At 44.1% G+C, this 21,052-nt stretch overlaps 1 long non-coding RNA gene across 2 annotated transcripts in view; it reads left to right on the top strand.

The window, feature by feature from the left end:
* LOC140494369 (uncharacterized) overlaps positions 1-21,052 on the top strand; it is a 48,859-nt gene that overhangs the window by 13,561 nt on the left and 14,246 nt on the right. For both annotated transcript variants that reach the window (XR_011963932.1, XR_011963931.1), the window contains exon 2: positions 19,812-19,861. This is a non-coding gene — a long non-coding RNA (uncharacterized lncRNA). The remainder of the gene's footprint in view (positions 1-19,811; positions 19,862-21,052) is intronic.

Here is a 21,052-nt window from a genome sequence, read left to right as displayed (position 1 = left end):
TTAGTGCTGAGTAGTTCCCTCCCTTCTCCGTTTCGGTAACTTTCTTAATCTCTGTACATAGTTTCAGCACCCCCAAATCTTTCGACCGACTTGTACCTCGTCTACACACACACGATGTGTGATTTCCAACTGCGGCGGAAAATAGGGGGGGGAGCTTTTGTATCTTTCTTCTCCAAGGGAGGGAACATCAGAGATAGGGAGGTACAATTCCTATCATTCCACGCAATCTCATCCTGATACAGGGCTATCATACATTTCATGCCCTTCCTGTCTCGCTTCCACCCGAGCGGAAAGGGAACCACCTGGGCCACTGGCCGACCGGAGGCACATGCATAACAATTGCTTTCGTTCAGACTTTTTACAGTATACTTTACCCATTCAACCCAGGCATTTGCATCCCCGTACCCAGTTTCTATTTCAATGGTCTGTTTCTTTACCTCTATAAATTTTACTACTTTAGGATCAGCAGGAGGGGTGAAAGATTGTATTTTATTACCCAGTAGTTCTACCCGTTTTCCCCGTCCTACGCTAATTCGAAAACAATAGCCCAAGAAATCCTTCCCATTTGCTTTCATTTCTGTCCCAAACATTTCATTTCATTGTATCTCATAGGTGCCCCCCCGCCCCAGGATTGTTTCGTGCCATGTGGTTTTCCTTATTGTTAGGTATATTGGGTTACACTTTTTATCGGGACAATCGTGAGCTGGTCGGAAGGGGGCCCGGTTTACTGTGACGAGACCATTATACTAAGTACCGTCCCCAAGGGCATCCCCGTAGGACTTAAGATGTATCTCAGATTATCTCTGTCTCTGATTATCTACATCCCCACAATTTACTAAGCTGAATACATCAGCATCTATTACTTGTGGATTATCAGATTCAGGAACCGTTAATAATACATATGAAAATGATATTTGACGAAATCCCAATACTAAGAGGGCTAGCATCATAACCCTAAGCATTCCCAGTATTCTAACCATCATGTTGAAGCACAAAAAGACTTAATATACAATCTTACAGAAATAATCCCGCGCTCGTGTCGCCACTGTATAATTAGTTACTCAAAGTCTCTTTAGTCTGAGTTTCAGCGGGTCTTGCGTTGATTCGGCTGTCCAGACTTCTTCCTCCACGGGAGGGTCCACTGGCCCTTTGATCTGAGTGTAATGAGTCCAGCCTTTCTCTGCTGTCCTTATTGCTGTTTCGGTAGTCAAAAGAGCCTGGTACGGCCCTTCCCAGTCCGGCTGCAATTTAGTCTCTGTCCATGATTTTACTAAGACCCAATCTCCCGGCTGGATGGGATGAACGGTGAATTCAAGGGGTGGAGCCTGTGTCAATAAACCCTGTTTCCTGAGGAAAAACAAAGAGGAGGACAAGCCCAGTATATACTTCTATAAAAACAAATATTTAGTTTCGGGAATTGGCAATTCTCCATTCATTCCCAAGTAAGGTAATCCAAATAAGATTTCATAGGGGGATAGTCCCAAATCTTTCCTTGGGGCTGTTCGTACTCACAAGAGAGCTATAGGAAAACACTTGGTCCAAGGGAGTCTGGTTTCTATTATCAATTTAGAGAGCTGTCATTTGAGTGTTTGGTTCATTCTCTCAACCCTTCCCGATGATGATGGGTGCCATGGAGTATGGAACTCCCAGGAAATTCCCAACCCTTTCATTACCCCTGTAACACTTTAGAGGTAAAGTGAGTTCCTTGGTCAGAATCTATACGATTCACTAGCCCATATCGGGGAATTATGTGCTCCAATATTGTTTTAGACACTCCACACGCAGTGGCAGTAGCTAGGGGGTATGCCTCAACCCAACCAGATAAATGATCTACTATGACTAGCATATATTTTAGTCTCCCTACCCTGGGGAGTTCAGTATAATCTACTTGTATACTCTGGAAAGGTCTCAATTCTGGGTCTCTTCCTCCCGGGGTCTGTTTTCTCAAGACTTTCTTATTTACCTTTCTGCATATGATACATCCCTCACATATTTGTTTAGCAATTGTATATATTCCTTTACATCCATATTCCCTAAGAACTAAATCACACGTTGCTTGTACTCCCCAATGGCTGCCTTGGTGTAGGACAGCCATAATCTCTCACATCATCATTTTGTTTAACATTCTCCTTCCATCAGGTAACATCCAATGCCCGTCTGCTGTTTTTACAGCCCCGAAATCTCTCAATTCTTTTTCTTCGCTTTCAGTAAATATAGGAGCTTCCCGAGGACCTGGGACAGTAGGTATTAGGGAATGTATTACCACTTCTTGTGGGTTCAGGGCGGCTTCCCTAGCCACTTCATCGGCTAATCTATTTCCCCTAACCTCTGGTTCATTTCCTTTCTGATGACCATTTACATGCACTACTGCTATTTCTCGGGGGAGTAATAGGGATTTGAAGACCCATTTAATCAATTCTTCATGTACTAATTCCATCCCCCACCTCTGGGTCAATACTCCCAAAGCTGCTCCCTTATCCACGGTAGCAAAGAGGTGGAAAGGTTTATCCAGAGAAGGTAAGGCTAACACGGGAGCATGGATCAGATCTCTTTTCCCTCATCATCCCAACTTAGACATTCTGGTTCCCCCTCTAATAGTTTGAGATATAATTTCTTCGTCTTCTGTGCATAGGAATCAATCCACAATCTGCAATAACCCGTGAGACCCAAAAATTTGTGTAACTCCCGTTTAGTGCTGGGCAGCGGCATTCCCACTATTCCCCCTCTATCCGTTCCGGGCTTATCTTTCGCTTTCCCTCACTAACTAAATGTCCCAAGTATTTCACTTCTTGCTCCACATATTGTGGTTTGTTTTTAGATACCCTCAGTCCTTGCTGGCCCAGGAAATTCAATAATTTGTTAGTGGCTTCTACTACTCTTTCTCTTCTTTTTCCTGTTACTAAGAGGTCGTCTACATACTGCAACAGGGTAGTCCCCTTGGGGCTGCTAAATTTCTCCAATATTTATTCTAACATCAGTCCAAATAAATTCAGAGAGACCGTAAACCCCTGGGGGAGCACAGCCCACCGGTATTGCTGTTTCTGTCCTGTCTTAGGGTCTTCCCACTCAAAGGCAAACAAATTCCTACCTTCCTCTGCCAAGGGACAAGCCCAAAAGGCATCCTTTAAATCTATCACACTAAACCATTTGTGGTCATGAGGGATCTTACTTAATAACGTATAGGGGTTTGGCACCACTGGGTGCCTGATCTGTACAATTCAATTTAATGTTCTCAAATCCTGCACCAATCGATAAGTTCCATCGGATTTCTGCACTGGTAGTATTGGGGTATTATAAGGAGACATACATGGCTCCAACAGTCTATCTCTAATCAGTCCTTCAATTACTGGCTGCAGTCCTCGTTTACCTTCTATGGAAATGGGATAGTGTCGCTCACAGACAACGTCCCCTTTTCTTTTTTTTTAATTTACTTCAAGGGGAGGGATCTGTAGTTTTCCACAATTCCTTTCCCTAGCCAATACAATAGGGTCTATCTCTCTGTCCATATCCTCTGTTGACATTGCCTTTGTACAACTAATTCTTTTTCCTGAATGCCAATCCCCAGTACGAAGAGGATAATTAAATCTCTCCCTAATAAGTTACTTCCTATAACAGGGATATAGGTTCAAATACTGGAACAGTAAATCCTTCCCCTTTTACCCCCGAAACAGTAATTGACCGTGTTGACATTCCTACTTTCTTTGGTTTAAAATTCAGTGATGACCGTGCTGCCCCCGTATCTACTAGGAAGACTACCTCTTCCCTACAGGGTCCCACCTTCAGGTTTATCAAGGGTTCCTGGTGGGCCCCCGAGGGCAGGAACCCCTGACATCCCTATTCTTCATCAAAATTCATAAGCAGAATTGCCCTCTCTTCCCTTTTCAGAGCAGGACACTCCCGCTAAAAGTGCCCTATCTTTCCGCAATAATAGCATCCCGCCTGTGGAGACCTCCAGCTCTGCCCCTGTCGCTCGAACCCTCTATCAAACGCTCCCCCTTGTCCTCTCTGTCGGACATGCTGCCACCCGCTGCTCCAGTTGCTCAATATTGGTCCCATTCTTTTCTTAACTACCTCATCAACCGTCGCTACCATTATTATCACCTTCTGTTTTTGTCTCTCATCCTCTCTCTTTACAAACACTTTCTGTGCCTCTCTTAACAATTCATCTAATGGCTTTTCACTCCACCCTTCTATCTTCTGTATCTTTCTCTGTATATCTGGCCATGCCTTTGTCACAAAAATGTACTTTCATAAGACCCTATGCCACTGGGTCCTCAGGGTTCATTCCAGAATATTTCCACATTGAGTCTCTTAATCTCTGCAAAAAAAGCTGAAGGAGTCTCATCATTCTCCTGTCTAACTTCAAAGACTTTAGTCAAATTCTGTGACTTCGGAACTGCCTCTCTTATTCCTTTTAGAACCAGGTCTTTCAATTCCCTCATTCCTTCTTCTCTATGCTCCGGATTTTGATTTTCCCACTGGGGGTCTCTGAGGGGAAACTTCACCTCTCCCTGTCCAGCATCCCCATCTCCAATGTGGTGTTCCCTGTATCATATTTTAATGGCTGCTCCCCGTATAAGTCCCCTTTCTTCCCCAGTAAATAGTATATTCAAAATAGACATTAACTCAGCCCAGGTATACAGACTGGGCCCCAAACATTGATCAATTTGTTCAGACAACCCTACCGGATCCTCAACCAGGATCTTCATTTCTTTTTTAAATGTTCTGACCTCCCCACTGCTGAGGGGGACACTTACAAACCCAATCTCTTTGTCCCCGATTGGTACCTCCCGAAGGGGATAAGTCATTACGTTCTTCCCCTTTTTCTTTTTTAAAGAAATATTGCAATATTTCTAGCTCCCCATAACTTCAAACACCAATTCATTAATTCATGCTTGACTAACTTTAAAGCCTGTTCCAAACTTGTAAATATATTTATATATTTACGTTCATTTATTCAGTATTTAATATTTAAAATGTAAAATGCATACAAAAAGTTCCCAATTTTGAAATCCACTGTAATCACCCAGTTTTAGTCCCTTAACTTAAATCCAAAATTAGTTTTCTTAAGTAGTCCTAACCAATCATTGCTCAATTACAATACTATCGGTCGTGAAATAATCAGACCTGCCTTAAAAGAATTTGTCTATTCAAGTTTTAAAAAAAACTTCTAATGCATGAACAATGGCCAAATCCAAGGTCACAGATATTAACCATAGAATTTTGTTTTTACTACAATCTAATTTTGAACTGAAACTTCAACTGTCCTCCATAAATCGCTTTTATGTAAAGATAAAAGAGATTAGTTAGTTAAGGCAGTCGTGACCTGTCAGAAGAACAGGAGTTATCATTCTTTTTTTTTTTCATAATCTCTATAGAATCCTTAACCTTTAAAGAAATCATGTTAAGTTTCCATAATAAAAATCAGATTCAAAACAGTCCCGGAACTCAAGCTCCAGGGAATAAAACGCAAACATTCAATCACCAACAAACAAATGTACATTCAAACCAAATCACAAAGGGTTAAACTTACGACCAGCTGTACAGCTCTCTTCATTCTCTCTCTCTCTCTCACTCATTGACAAATAAATTCAGATATTTACAAACCCAGTCTTTGTCCGACCTGTATTTTGGCCAGAAGACGGCGGGACAAAGAATGGATTCCTTAGTCCATACGACGCAACAATATTTAATCATCTTTTTCCCTTGTCCAAGTATTATTTTGCCAATTACACAACATCCTGCCCAAAGAACATTCTGGAGGTCCGTTGTAAGGGACCCCGCCTCCATTTCCATTGCCTTTTCCTTCTTTTGTTTTCCCGGAGGCTTTTTCCTTACCCACGGCACAACCTATAATGAGTTCCTTCGTTAGTCCCTTATTAACGACTAAAACTCAATCCCGGCCACCAAGGCAATACTTAAAAGTCAGGTTTCTTACCTTGGTCTGTGCACAGAGTTGCCTGGCCCCTTTGTGCCGTATTGTCTGTCGAGCTCCTATCACTGTCTGATTCAGATGTCTCTCTTGTGGGATTCGTACCAGTCGCCCAAGGGAGCGGACTAAACCGGGACACGAGACCGCTCCTCAATGGGGAACGGGACGCGTCTTCCCAGTGTCCAAGGCCAGCCACTTCCCCCGGCGATGGAAGAAAATCCCGGGCAGCCCCAATTGTGAGAAACAAAGCCCACTCACTTCAATAATTTCAGTCTGAGACAAGATCTGAATCAGTAGTGTCATTTATTTTACACTTGCAAGTGGGTGTGATGTCCAGTGTCTATAAGGCAGAGGACATACACACCAAATTCAATTCATACACAACATTTATATAATTTGATTTCTTTTGTTTTACACTGCTCCTCCCCTGTTTACATCTTCCACTTCCCTAAGACCAGCCCCCATTACCCCTGTTTATCTCTTGCCTAATCCGGCCTTGTCTGTGACAAAATGCTTATTTCTGGCCTCACAAGCTGTTTGACCTCATCCTGCTGTAGGTCATTGTTAGGCATATTCTTTCTTCATCATTATCTACCCCCTTCATCTGTGCCTTTCCCGAGGCTGTTCTGATCCCTATGACCCTTTAAATTGGGGTTTGTTCCTCTGTCTCTGTAAAAGTGGGAAACAGATGTTTATACCTACTGTTTGTACAGGCGTATCTCGCTTAACTTCATCCCCTCACAACATCTTATCTACTTGCCCGTAATGTCTACCATTGTTTTGCAGTCACATTTCATTCTGACATACAGTTTTAGCTAATACAAAAACAATTATATATTTCCTCCACATCGTTTCCATTCTTGTTGACTCAGCTCGTGGCTAAAACAATTACACACTGGTGTGAGTTCATTTTACTTTGTAAAATGGAATTGCAGAATTGCAGAAGTAATATTAATTTACCTATATCCCACAGCAGCAGGCAGTGGCCATTCAGCCTTTCAATCCTGCTCCACCATTCAATGGGAAACAGCTGACCATCCAGCTCAGTCTCCTGTTCCTGCTGTGTCCCAATCCCCTTTCATGACTTTACCTCGAAGAACTATATCTAAGTGTTCCATGGGCTTCACTGCCTTTTGTTCCAGTGATGTTGCTGTGTTACTGTGTGGGTGTAGACAGGGGTAACGTGATGGTACTGCCTTCTGGAGGATGCACTCAGCGTCCCTCATCATCCTGCAGTAACATCAACTGGGTTTCAGCAACTAGAGATAGAAACCATTTCCAGGATATGGGCATTACTGGCTCAGCCAGCATTGATTCCCCATCTCAAGTTACCCTTGAGAAGATGGTCGTGAGCTGCTGTCTTGAACCATTCACAGTCCATTTTGCGCAGATAGATGGACAATGCTGGGAGGGAGAGTGTTGAGTGTTGTAGGATTTTGGCCCAGTGAGTCTCCACCTTTGGTTCTTCAGATGCTGGTTAACTTAATCACAATCTGCACATGAGTTTCAGATTTCAGTCTGCAAATCTTCACCATCTAGCACCCTGTATAAAGGAATATGTACAGAGTAGAAATTCAGTACAGACAATTCTAGTTTCTCTGGAATATCCTTTTCCCTTTCTTCCCCCAAAGCTGTCACCCTCCAGCCCCCTTACTCTCTCCCACCATTCTGACTCTGCTACCCCCTAATGTACACCCTCTACATTCTCATGAAGTTACTGATAAACAGATCCATGCCACCACATCCCGTCCCTGGTTAGACTCTGCACCCTTTCTGGGTTCACTTCCTTTCCCTTCAGTTGCTGCAAGTCAATATGTAATAGCAGAATGAGACAAAAGGAAACAGAAAGGGAGGTGGCAGATCCTGGACAGAAGAGGAAACTTCAGTCTGGGAGAATGGGTCAGCTCCTTCTTTGTTTCTCATTGGTCGATTCCAGTGATATGTCGAGTTGGGGATGGAAAGTGGTCCTGTGTGGGTGTGGTGAGACTTTGACCCCCCAACAGATCAGGAATAAGCAGATTAGTCCCTCCTCCAGCCAATCACAGTGTGAAATCCTTTCCGCTAATTACCCCAAAGCACATGCTCCAACACCCGCCCATATTTTGTACATGTACAGTGCCGGGATTCCCCACACACGCATGTTCCCTGCCTCAGGGATTGTGGGAGTTGTAGTCCCCATGCAGCCCCTGGAGACCTGTCTCTAGAAAGTGAATGAAATTTGTGGGTGGAGGGTGTTGTGTTTTAGAATCCCATTCAGACACACAGGACATGTGGGATGGCACTGGGTTTTACTGAGACATCCGCTTATACAAACCGACTTCTGATGTAAGGAAAAGAGATTCAGCCAATTGGTGGATAAGGAGGTTAATAACGGGTAGCAGATTTTAAGCAGAGGTGTCTCAATGGTTAGAAGTGCTGCCTCACAGAGTCAGGGACCCAGTTTTGATTCCAGACTCAGGTGACCGTGTGGTGTTTACACGTTCTCCCCATGTCTGTGTGGGTTTCCTCTGCATGCGCCAGTTTCCTCAGTCAGTCCAAAGATGTGCAGTTAAGGTGGATTTCCCATGCTAATAGTGTTCATGCATGTGCCGGTTAGACAATTAGCCACAGGAAATGCAGGATTACAGGGAGTAGGTGTGTCTGAGTGGGATGCTCATCATAGGGTTGGTGTGGAATCGATGGGTGAATACTCTGTTTCTGCACTATGGGGACTCTATTCTATTCTCATGAAGAAGAATGTACCTATTTCAATGTGTTGTGATTCTGTGGAATTCCTTATTCAAAATGCAGTGGATGCCAGGACAATGAGTCAATTTAATGAAGAGATACAGATGTTTAATTTGCAATGAGTTGAAGGGGGAGAGAGAGCAGGAGGGAAAATCCAGCTGAGACCGAGGTGAGCTCAATCATCATGGTATTGAATGATGGAGCTGGTTCGAAGGGCTGCATTGCCTCTCCTGTGCCCAGTGCTTATCTTCTTATGGTAATAACTGGAAAGGTACTGAGGTGGGGAGGGGGATGCTGAGAAAGAAGGTTCAGGGGTGGTGGATGGGGATGTTGCGAAAAAAGATGCTGGGGTGGGGGAGGGGGTTGTTGAGAGGGAATGTGCTGGGGTGGGGAGGGGGATGCTGAGAGAGAAGGTGCTAGGGTGGGGGAGGGGGATATTGAGAGGGAAGGTGCTGGGTTGGGGGAGGGGGATATTGAGAGGGAAGGTGCTGGGGTGCGGGAGGGGGATATTGAAAGGGAAGGTGCTGGGGAGGGGAGGGGGTTGTTGAGGGGGAATGCGCTGGAGTGGGGAAGGGGAATGTTGAGAGAGAAAGTGCTGGGTTTGGGGAGGGGGATGCTGTGAGAGAAGGTGCTGGGGTGGGGGAGGGGGATGTTGAGAGGGAAGGTGCTGGGGTGGGGGTGGGGATGTTGGGAGGGATGGTGCTGGGGTTGGGGAGGGGAGATGTTGGGAGGGAGAGTGCTGGGGTAGGGAGGGGGATGTTGAGAGGAAGGTGCTGTGTTGGGGGAGGGGGATGTTGAGAGGGATGGTGCTGGGTTGGGGAGGGGATGTTGAGAGAGAAGGTGCTCAGGTGGGGAGGGGATGTTGAGAGGGAAGGGGCTGGCTTGGTGAGGGGTATGTTGAGAGGGAAGGTGCTGGGGTGAGGGAGGGGGATGTTGAGGGGGAAGGTGCTGGGGTGGGGGAGGGGGATGTTGAGGGGGAAGGTGCTGGGGTGGGGAGGCGAATGTTGAGGGGGGAGTTTTGGGGTGGGGATGGGGATGTTGTGAGTGATGGGGCTGGGTTGGTGAGGGTGATGTTGAGCGGGAAGGTGCTGGTTTGGTGAGGGGGATGTTGAGAGGGAAGGTGCTGGTTTGGTGAGGGGGATGTTGAGCGGGAAGGTGCTGGTTTGGTGAGGGGGATGTTGAGAGGGAAGGTGCTGGTTTAGTGAGGGGGATGTTGAGAGCGAAGGTGCTGGGGTGGGGAGGGGGATGTTGAGAGGGAAAGGGCTGGGGTGGAGAGGGAAATGTTGAGGGGGAGATTTGGGGTGTGGACGGGGATGTTGCGAGGGAAGGGGCTGGGTTGGTGAGGGTGATGTTGAGAGGTAAGGTGCTGGGGTGGGGAGGGGGTTGTTGAGAACGATGGAGGAGAAGAGAGGCCATGGTGACCGAGAGAGAACAGTCCCTGCAGTAGGGAGGGGAGGGGAACGTGTCTGATGGTGGCATCTCGGAGTTGGCAGAAATCCTGGCTGATAATCTATATTCTGCATTTAACCAGAGACCATGAGCTTCCAGTTAACTGCCACTTTAACACACTACCCTGTTCGCTGGCCAATATCTGTCTCACACTTTCTGCAGTGTTCCAGCAAAGATAAGCGTAAATTGGAAGAACAACACCTCGTTTTCCATTTGGGAACGGTGCAGCTCTCCGGACTCAATACCAAGTTCAATAGTTTCAAGCCTGAACTACCCCATGTCCTAGCCCTCTACCCCACACACCAGGTTTTGTTATCACATAGCCTGCCATTACACACTACCTCTGGTTAGTCACCAAGTTTCCTTTAACAGTGATTCACCCTCCCAACAACATTGTTATCCACTCCTTTAACCAACTCTTCTTTTCACTCTATCCCTACCGATCCTTTACACCTTACCTCCTCCCCACACCCTTCAGCATATAAACCAATAGTTTCCGACTATCAGCTCTGAGCAAGGGTCACCGGATCAGAAACGTTAACTCTGAAATCTCTTCACAGATGTTGCCAGACCTGCTGAACTTGTCCAGCACCTTCTGGTTGTTGTTTCTGATTTATATCGCCCGCAGTTCTTTTGATTTTATTTCACCGTGAATTTCTATTTCAGGTCTAGCAGCCTAGATCATGTGGTTATAAACCCTCCCAGTGCACACTAACTCCATTTCTCTCCCAGTCTCTGCTGTCTCTCCCACTCCCTTCACACTCACTGAGTAAAACAACCTTCACATTTTCACCCTACATTATTTGCCAACAAAAGTAGTTACTAAAAACGGTCACAAAAGTTTATAATTTCTCACTGTAAATTAAATATCCCTGAAAACTATCTGCTCCTGGTCGAAATCACTGCTTAACCTTCTCAGCTCCAAGGAGAATTATATGAAATTATGTTACATCTCCACAAAAGAGAAATCTTTTAGGTTTAATTTATAAGTGTCATAGAGATGTACAACACAGAAACAATCCCTCCGCTCCAACTCATGCATGCCAACCAGGAATCCTGGATTCCCATTTGCCAGGAATTGGCCCACATACCTCGAAATCCTTCCTCTTCATGTATCCATTCAGATGCCTTTTAAATGTTGTAATTGTACAAGCGTCCTCCCATTCCTCCGGCTGCTCGTTCCATACTAGCACTACCATCGACATGAAGAGGTTGCCCCTAAGACCCCTTTTAATCTTTTCTCTCACACCTTATGCTGTGCCCTCTAGTTTTGAGCCCATCACACATGGGAAAATGACCCTGACTGTTCGCCTTATTCATGCCCATCATGATTTTATAAATCTTGACAAGATCACCTCTCAGTCTCTAACACTCCAGGGAAAATATTCCCAGCCGGTTTAGGCTTTCCCAGTAGCTCAAACCGTCCAAACCTGGCAAAGCCCTTGCAAAACTTTTCTGAACGTTTCCAGTTTCACAATATCATTCCTAGAAGAGGGAGACTGGAACGGAAAACAGAATTCCAGAAGAGCCTTAAATCAATGTCCTATCCAGCCACAATAGGACATCACAACTTCTGTCCAATAGTGGAAAGTGTGCCAAACGCTGCCTTCACTACCCTGCCTAGACGTGACTCTACTTCCTGGGAACTATGAACCTGCACTCCAAGGTTTCTTTGTTCAGCAAAGCTCTCCAGCACCTTCCCATTAAGTGCATAAGTCCTGCCCTGATTTGCCTTTCCAAAATGCAGCACCTCACATGTGTCTAAATTATACTGTCTACCATTCCTCAGCCCATTGCCCCATCTGATCAAGCTCCCGTTCTACACTGAAGTAAACGTCTTTGCTATCCACTACACCTCCTATTTTGGTGTCTTCTGTAAACCTACTGACCATACCTCATTCACATCCAAATCATTTCCATTAAAATACCAGCATCGATCCTTGCAGCACACTGCTGCTCACAGGCTTCCAGACAACAAAGCAACCCTCGATCACCACCCTCTGTCTCCTACCTTCAAGCCAATCTTGTATCCAAATAGCTCGTTCTCCATGCATTCCATGTTATCTAACCTTGGGAACCAGTCTGCTTTGCGGAACCTTGTTGAATGTCTTTCTGAAGTCCATATTGACAACGTCCACAGTCTCCCTTCAATCATCTTTGTCATTCTTCAAAAGTATCAATCAAGTCAGTGAGACACAATTTCCCACGCACAAAGCTGTGTTGACTATCCCTAATCATGCCTTGCCTTTCCAAACACATGTAAATCCTATTCCTCAGAGTCCCTTCCAACAACTCGCCTGCCACTGGGATGTTCTGGAGTGGAATTGCTCCTCCTGAGTGCAGATATGGAAGAATTGGAGGAATTCAGTACAGGACGATACTTGAGGGAAATCAGGAGAGCAAAAAGGGGACATGAAATAACTCTAGGAACGGTTTTCAGGGAAACTCTATGAAAAGGTTTCCCGGCCTTTCCTTACCACGTTTTTAAAATCATTGCAGCCATCCTTCAGTACTTCACCTGCGACTATCGATGATACAAACATCTCAGGAGGGGTCCAGCAATGATCTCACTAGTTTTCCACAAAGGTCTGAGATACATCTGATCAGGTCCCATTCATTTATCCACCTTGATACGATTTAAGACATCCAGTACCACCTTCTCTGTAATATGGACGTTTATCAAGTTATCACTATTTATTTCTCCAAACTCTCTAGCTTCCATTTCATTCTCCAGTAAAAAAAAATGTGAAATACTCGCATAATATCTCTCCCAGCTTCAGTGGTTCCATAGACTGTCTTGTTGATCTGCCTGGTTATTCTTTTATCTGTGATGTATTTGCATAATCTCTTTGGATTCACCTTAAACCATTTCCTGGAGTTATTTCATGTTCCCTTTTTGCTCTCCTGATTACTCTCGAGTATAGACCTGTACTTAATTCCTCCACTTCTTCCATATCTGCACTGAGGAGGAGCAATTCCATTCCAGAACATCTCAGAAAGGCTTCCCATTCAATTTATTTCCCACGTGATCAACAATGCCCTCCAATGCATATCCTCCACACTAATCTCCAGATACAGTGCATTAACCACTGCCATTTCTGCTACCTACAGTCAGACCCCAGCATCAGGGATATATTTCCCTCCCCACCCCTATCTGTATTCCACATAGACCATTCGACTCCCTTGTTAGGTCCACACCATCCCTTCAACCCACCCTCCATACCAGCGCCCTCCCTTGCCACCACAGGAAATGTAAGTCCTGTGCCCACACCTCACCCATCACCTCTGTCCAAGGCCCCAAAAGATCTCATCAAAATCAGGCAGAAATTTTCCTGCAAATCTAAACACCTCATCTACTGCGTCTGGACACTCTGGACAATTTACCATGGCTAAATCATCAAACATTCACATCTTTGGACTGTGGGAGGAAACCAGAGCACCTGAAGGAAAATCTGTCAGACGTGGGGAGAATGTGCAAACTCCATACAGAGAGTCACCCGTGGCTGGAATCAAACCCAGGTCCCTGGTGCTGAGGAAGTAGCGCTAACCACTGAGCCACAATACTGTGGGATCTTTGGTGCTGACGTGCTGCCCCACTGATACCTCAGTCACTCACCCTGCCTTATTTCCCAAGAGAGGAGGCAGTGACGGCCTAGTGATATTATCAATAGACAGTTAATCCAGAGACCCAGAAACGATCTGGGGAGCTGGGTTTGAATGCCACCATGGCAGATGGGGGAATTTAAATTTAACAAAAAATCTGGAATTAAGAATTTAATGATGACAATGAATTCATTGTCGATTGTTGGTTAAAAAGCATCATCTGGTTCACTAATAACATTTAGGTAAGGAATCTGCCATCCTTACCTGATCTGGACTACATGGGACTCCAGACCCATCGCAAAGTGGTTGACTGTTAACTGCCCTCTGGGCCCAGTCAGTGACACCTTCATCCTGTGAATGAATAAAGAAAAAGGTCAAGTTTTGTTCCTGCTCTAGTAGGTACATCCTAGAAACTGAATCTGAATTGTTCTCGTACAGACTGAACAAATACCTTTCCATCCAAGCCCTTCACACGACAGCACCGAGAGGTGATGTTGGTAAAGTTAAAACCCCTTCTAATTGCAACCATTTTATTCTTACAGATCTCCTGGTAAACTTGCTTCTCAATTCCCTGCTGACTATTGGGCAGAGGTCTATAATACAATCCCAATGAGGTGATCATCCCTTTCTTCTTTCTCAGTCCCACCCAATAACTTGCCTGATTTCGGACCAGGAATGCCCTCCTGAAGCCCAGCTGTAATGTTATCCCTCATCAAAGATGCCACTTCCCCTGTTCTATCCTTGCTATAGCATCTATACCCAGGAACAGTGAGGTACTGGTCCTATCCATCCCTGATTCATGCCTCTGTAACTACTGTAATATCCCAGTTCCACGTTCAAAACCATATCCTGAGCTCATCTGCCTTCCCTGTCAGGCCAGCTGCATTGAAATAAATGCAGTGTGACCTCATTCTATGACATGCCCTTGCCTGCCTTGACAGTCTGACCTCTGAACAGTATCAGCCTCAGACTTACCTCTTTCCTCACTATCACTTTGGGTTTACTCCCACTCCCTCACTGGTTCAATTCTTCCTAAGTAGCACTAGAAAATCTTCCCTTCCAATGCAGGTACAATCCATCCTTCTTATAAAGGGCAATTCTACCCCCACAAGAGATTCCAATGATTCAAAAATGTGAATCCTTCTCAGCTCCACCAGGTCCGCAGCCACTGATTCATCTCCTCCATCCTGCTATTCCTACTTGCATTAGCATGAGGCACCAAAACTAATCCAGATATTACTATCCTTAAGGACCTACCTTTTAATCCTCCAGACTAATTTGCCATATTCTCATCAGAACCTCATCCTTTCTCTTCCTATGTCATTGGTTCCAATGTACAACCACATCCCACTGGTTATTCTCCCTTTTTGAGAAGATTCTACTCTCTCTCGGAGACATCCTTGACCCTGGCACCAGGGAGGCACCACCCCATTCTGATGTCTCAAAGTCAGCTGCGGAAATGGCAGTCTGTGCCCTATACCAGAGAATCCCCAATCATCATTGATCATCTGGAACTTGATATACCTCTTATTACATCGGAGAGAGTCTCAGTACCAGGAACTTGGTTGTCAGTGCGTCAGTCACTTGAGAGTCTATCACCCACTAACTTTTCCAAACCAGTATACTTGTTTGAGATGGAGACAGCCACGGGAGACTGCTGCATTACCTGCCTACCCCTCCTACCTTTCGTCGCGGTAACCCATCCACGTGACTGTATCTACAGTATCCTACCATCCTGAGACTGCCACCTATCATGCTCACTGACCACCCCTCCCGTCAATTCCTAACCGCCTTTAACTGCCCCACCCCAACCGATCCAATGGGATTTGCAACCTCACTTCCTGCAGACGTAATAATCAGGATCAGTGAAATTCTCCATGATCAACCACATCTGACAGGAAAAACATATCAATCTATGAATGTCCATCTCTGCACCTTAAAATTTTACAGACCCAGGAAAAGGCACAGTCTTACTGCTCTACAAAACACTACTCCAGAATAATTTCATACCTACGCTTTATATTTTAAAATTTAATCAAGAGACTGTAAGACACATTAAAAGAAACCCTGACCTTATTCACTATTGTAGATTTATGAAAATTAAACAGACTATGATTTATGTAATAAGAGCTGATCCCCAGCTGTAGTAGTTCTGAGAGTGAGCTCTCTCCGAGGGCAGCTGTGAAATGTCACTGTTTGTTTCTCTTTTCTCCCAAAATGCTCCCTCCCTGTCTCTGTAATTCCTCCTCCAGCCTCACAACCCTCCTTATCTCCTTAACCCCCCTCCAGCTTCAGAAATTACAAGTCTGTGGTGTAAGATTTTTTTTATTCATTTTTAGCTCTTTTATCACAAAAATCGAAAATACAAACCCAAGATTTCTGTTAACTGACTATTTGGAGAGGCCGACACATGGATGGGCTCAGTAATTTATCTCAATTTGTTCACATAGAAGGAAGGACATTTTTAAAAAAAAACGTCGCCAAATAGTGAGGTGATGTTCTAATGGTATTTTTGCGAAGACGAGTAATATGGAGACCTGTGTAATGTTGGGAGGATGAGGGTTCGAATCCCAGCATGGCTGATGGTGGCATTGGTATTCAATAAAATCTGGAATTAAGAATCTGATGATGACCATGAATTCATTGTTGAATGTTAGGGGGAAAAACACCATCTGGTTCACTAATGTCCTTTAGAGAAGGAATCTGCCATCCTTACCTGGTCTGGCCTACATGTGACTCAAGACCCACAGCAATGTCGTTGACTCTGGGCAATGCATGTTCTAAATGAAGAAACAAAAAGATTTATTTTAAATCGTGGAGGAGCGCTTTTTTTGAACGTAATTGTGTTTTCAAATTTAAATAAAAAGGATCACCTTGGTCGGTGGCACAATAGACGCTGCAATAATCAGAGAGAACTTGAGGGACAAATGTACAGAGAGATCTCAGATATATGTCAGAATAAAGAGGTTTTAATAGTAAGCAATTTAATTTTCCAAACATTGATTCGGATTACCATTGTGTGAAAGGTTTGGTGGGTGGAGAATTTGTTAAATTAGTTCGAGAACATTTCCTTTATCATTGTGTAAATGTTCCTGTCAGAAAAGGAGAAGAAGATGATCTTTTCGAGGGTAACAAAACAGGAGAAGTGACTGAAGTGAAAGTAGGGGAAAGTTCTGTATGGGAGGAAATTGCGGGCCACTTGTAGAAATATTTGCATAATTGAGAATCACAGGTGAGGTGCCTGATGACTGGAGCATGGCTACCTTTATTACGGAGAGGCCTGGGCACTGTAAACCTGGGAGCCTGTCCTCAGTGGTGGGTAAGTTGTTGGAGGTGCTTCAGAAGGATAGGATTTATATGCGGTTTAAGGGTTAAAGAATGATTAGGGATAATCAACTGGGAGAAAGTGAGGACTACAGATTATGGAGGTCAGAATTGAAGAGTGAGGTGCGGGAAAAGTGCAGCTGGACAGGCAGCATTCGAGGAGCAGAAGACTCGATGTTTCCGGTATAAGCCCTTCATCAGGAAGGGGATGATTAGGGATAGTCAGCATAACTTTATGAGCAGGTGTCTCATCAAAATGATTATTTTCTTAAGGTAGTCACCAAGAAGATCGATGAGGGCAGAGCGTTAGACATTGCTTATTTGGACTTTAGTAAAGCCTTTGGCAAGGTTCTGTATGGGAGACTAATTTGTAAAGTTGAATCACGTGGGATTCAGGGAGAACTTGCCAACTGGAAACAAAATTAGCTTAACAGTCATGATTCGGAGATGCCGGTGTTGGACTGGTGTGTACACATATATTTTGTGTGGTGAATTTGTACTTGCAGAGTTACATTGCACTTTCCTCAAAAACTACATACATTCATGTCGAACTCTGAGCTCAAAAACTGCATGAATTTATGTAAAACTCTGTTATCTCACTTTTTAGATTGGAATCAATCTAAACATCAGGTCATTGACAGAGAACACAGGGGGCTAACACCTTCAACATATTGTCTCGCTATCACTATCGTTAACAGCTAACCCGAGAATGCAACTTTTAAAAAAGGGTTTTGTGATTTACACATGAAAGAAGTGAAACTATCGCTGTATTCTAACAGATGAAAGGCTTAACAGACAATCAATTTTTCAATGTATAATGTCAGTTACATCACACTGCAAATTTTTGCTATAAATTCTGTGTTCCGATCGAGCCCTCTACAATCACCTGATGAAGGAGCGTCACTCCGAAAGCTAATGTGCTTCCAATTAAACCTGTTGGACTATAACCCGGTGTTGTGTGATTTTTAGCTTAACAGTAAGAGACAGTAATAGTGGAGGGTTGTTTTTTCAGACTGAAGGCCTGTGACCAGCGGTGTTCCACAGGGATCGGTGCTGGGCCCACATTTTTTTGCCAATCATCTTAATGATTTCGATGATAATATGGAAAGTATGGTTTGTAAGTTTGTGGGTGACACTGAAATTGGTGTTAAAGTGGACAATAACAAAGGTTATCTACGATTACAAAGAGATCTTGATCAATTGGGTGAATGGGCTGAAGAGTGGCAGATGGAGTTTAATTTGAATGAATGCAAAGATATTAAATTTTGATAAAACAAACAAGGGCAGGGTATACACTTTTTAAAAGTAGGGTCTTGAGTCGTGATATAGAACAAAGAAATCTAAAGGTTCTGGTCTTTGAAGTTTGCATTACATGTAGACAGGGCAGATAAGAAGGTGAGAAAGTCTCTCGCCTTAAAACTTGTCTTTAAACATTTAGACTAAAATGTAATGCTGAATTATAGAATACATTTACTCAACACTAGAAAATTGACAGGACAGGCTTGGAGGCTCAGAAAAAGGGGGGAATACAAGGTATACAGAAGATTAAAATATCTGTGCTCACCCAGTGATAACAGGATGCTCGAGGGCAACTAAGAATATTTGCTTTCACATGAGTGAATCTGTGTAAACAGGACCCCAAGTGATAACATTCACGACTGTTCTTTCATGAAATTAATCTCAGTGTTTGATACAGAAGCCTTGGAATTGACGGTCAGCTCCTGTCAATTATAATGATTCCTTATTACCACTTGCAAGCAGACAAACAGAGAAAAAACATTTTGCCATTACAAGACCGTGACTTAAGAGTTCAAAAGGACACTAGAGAAAGACCATTTTAGTGCTGAGGCTGCTGAAGCCAGTAGAAAATTTAATTGGATTGAATTGAATTGCTTTTCTTGAGACGTTATGATGATATTGTGTAGCTATTACCGGTTCTTAAACACAAACTCTGTAAAAGGTAATATCGATGAAGCTTTAATTTACTTGCAGTTCTTTCAGACCGCTCTACAGACCTTACAGACTGCCCCACTGTCAATTCTAACTATTCAGATCTTATGTCTTATTTGAATCTGAATCACAACCCTGAAAAGAAAGCATGTTTAATTCAAACACTAATGGATGAGTTTAAATGCAACCTTACAGTAACATCTCTGCCTCAGGTACAGAATGATTCAGTGCTTAAAGAGCAGGAATCTGCTCCTAGCTTAGAAATAATTCTAGGCCAAACATTGAAGAGATTGTAGCACAATGTGTCAGGAAGACACTTTATGGTCAAACGTTTGCCTTCCTTGCAAAGAAGCCATTTTGTAAAACAATCGTATCTGACATGTGAGCTGTGCAAGGTTACATCATGAACTCTCCAATGAGCTCAGACTGGTACCTCTTTATGAGAGGAGTTTATCTCCCTTACAGGTGCCTAACTCGGCTGGGTATGTTTTTCCCACCTAATGAATGGCCTAGGACCTGTAGGAGTGATTAGTTGAGCATACCTAGACCTGTCAATTATCCTCTCTTCCTTACAAATTATTGCCTTCCACAGTTATCCATCTAATTAAGAACATGCAATATTTTTGTAAACATTTTGTATGAAGGAAGCCACTTTGTATCAGTACAGCCTGCTGGGGCACCTGAAGAGCTGGTACCCTACTCTCCTTGGTTATTAGAACCTGGTTAGTTTAGATTATACGTATAAGTGTTATGTTGTAATAGTGATGCTGTTGGTAAATAGAGGGGATGAGTAAAATTAAACTAATCTGTCTGTTTTTTATTCCAGACTTCCAAAGAGTACGTCTCCGGTCCGAACCAAGAGAGAGAGGCTTACAGGTCTGAGTCCACATGGGATCCCCTGGGTTGTCTCAAATCTGTACTTTAACAACAGCATTTAGCATGCATGCGTTCATTGCTCAAACCTTTCAGTATAGGAGTTGGGACGTTATGTTGAGGCTGTACAGGATGTTGGTGTGGCCTCTTCTGGAATACTGTGTCCAGCTCTGGTCGCCCAGTTATCGGAAGGATATTATTAAATTGGAGCAGGTTCAGACGAGATTTATCACAATGTTGTCATGAATGGATGGATTGTGTTATACGAGAGGCTGGATAGGCTGGGATTTCTTTCACTGGAGTGCAGGAGGTTGAGGGGTGAAATTCTTAGAGGTTTATAAAATCATGAAGATGGCTGTGGGGCAGGGGGATTCAAGACATGGGTGCTTACTAGTGGGTGGCACGGTAGCACAGTGGTTAGCACTGCTGCCTCACAGCGCCAGAGACCTGCGTTCAATTCCCGCCTCTGGTGACTGATAGTGGAGTTTGCACATTCTCCCTGTGTCTGTGTGGGTGTGTTCCGCTTTCCTCCTACAGTCCAAAAACAGGCAGGTCAGGTGAATTGGTGATGCTAAATTGCCCGTAGTGTTAGATGTAGTGGAATGGGTCTGGGTGTGGGTTGCTTTTCGGCAGGTTGGCGTGGACTTGTTTCCACACTAAGGGCCTGTTTCCACACTAAGTATTCTAGTCGAATCGGATCGAATTTCGAGAAAAGTTGGAAAAAGACATGAGTTTTTTTTTATTTTTGCACTTGTGGGTTGAACTTCCAGAGGAAGTGGTAGCTGTGAATACAATTACAATACTAAAAAGACATCTGGATGAGTATATGAATAGGAAATATTTGGAGGGATATGGGCCAAGCAGAGGCAGTTGCAAATAGTTTTGTTCGGAATTATGGTTGACATTGGATGGCTTGAATCACAAGGACTGTTTCTGTGCTGTATAACTTTATAACTTTCACACACGCTACCTCTGTAAATTCCTCCAGACTCACAACACTCCCTATCACTGTCACCTCATCCAGCCTCACAGTCCTCCCCATCACTGTCACCTCATCCAGCCTCACAACATTCCTCTTCACAGTCACCTCATCCAGCCTCAAACTCTCCCTATCACTGTCACCTCATCCAGCCTCACAATTCTCCCTATCACTGTCACCTCATCCAGCCTCACAACACTCCCTATCACTGTCAC

The sequence above is a fragment of the Chiloscyllium punctatum genome, chromosome 24 (genome assembly GCF_047496795.1).
Source record: "Chiloscyllium punctatum isolate Juve2018m chromosome 24, sChiPun1.3, whole genome shotgun sequence".
Taxonomy (NCBI): Eukaryota; Metazoa; Chordata; class Chondrichthyes; order Orectolobiformes; family Hemiscylliidae; genus Chiloscyllium; species Chiloscyllium punctatum.
Note: the sequence above shows the minus strand (reverse complement) of the source record. Positions and strands in the feature narration are given on the sequence as shown.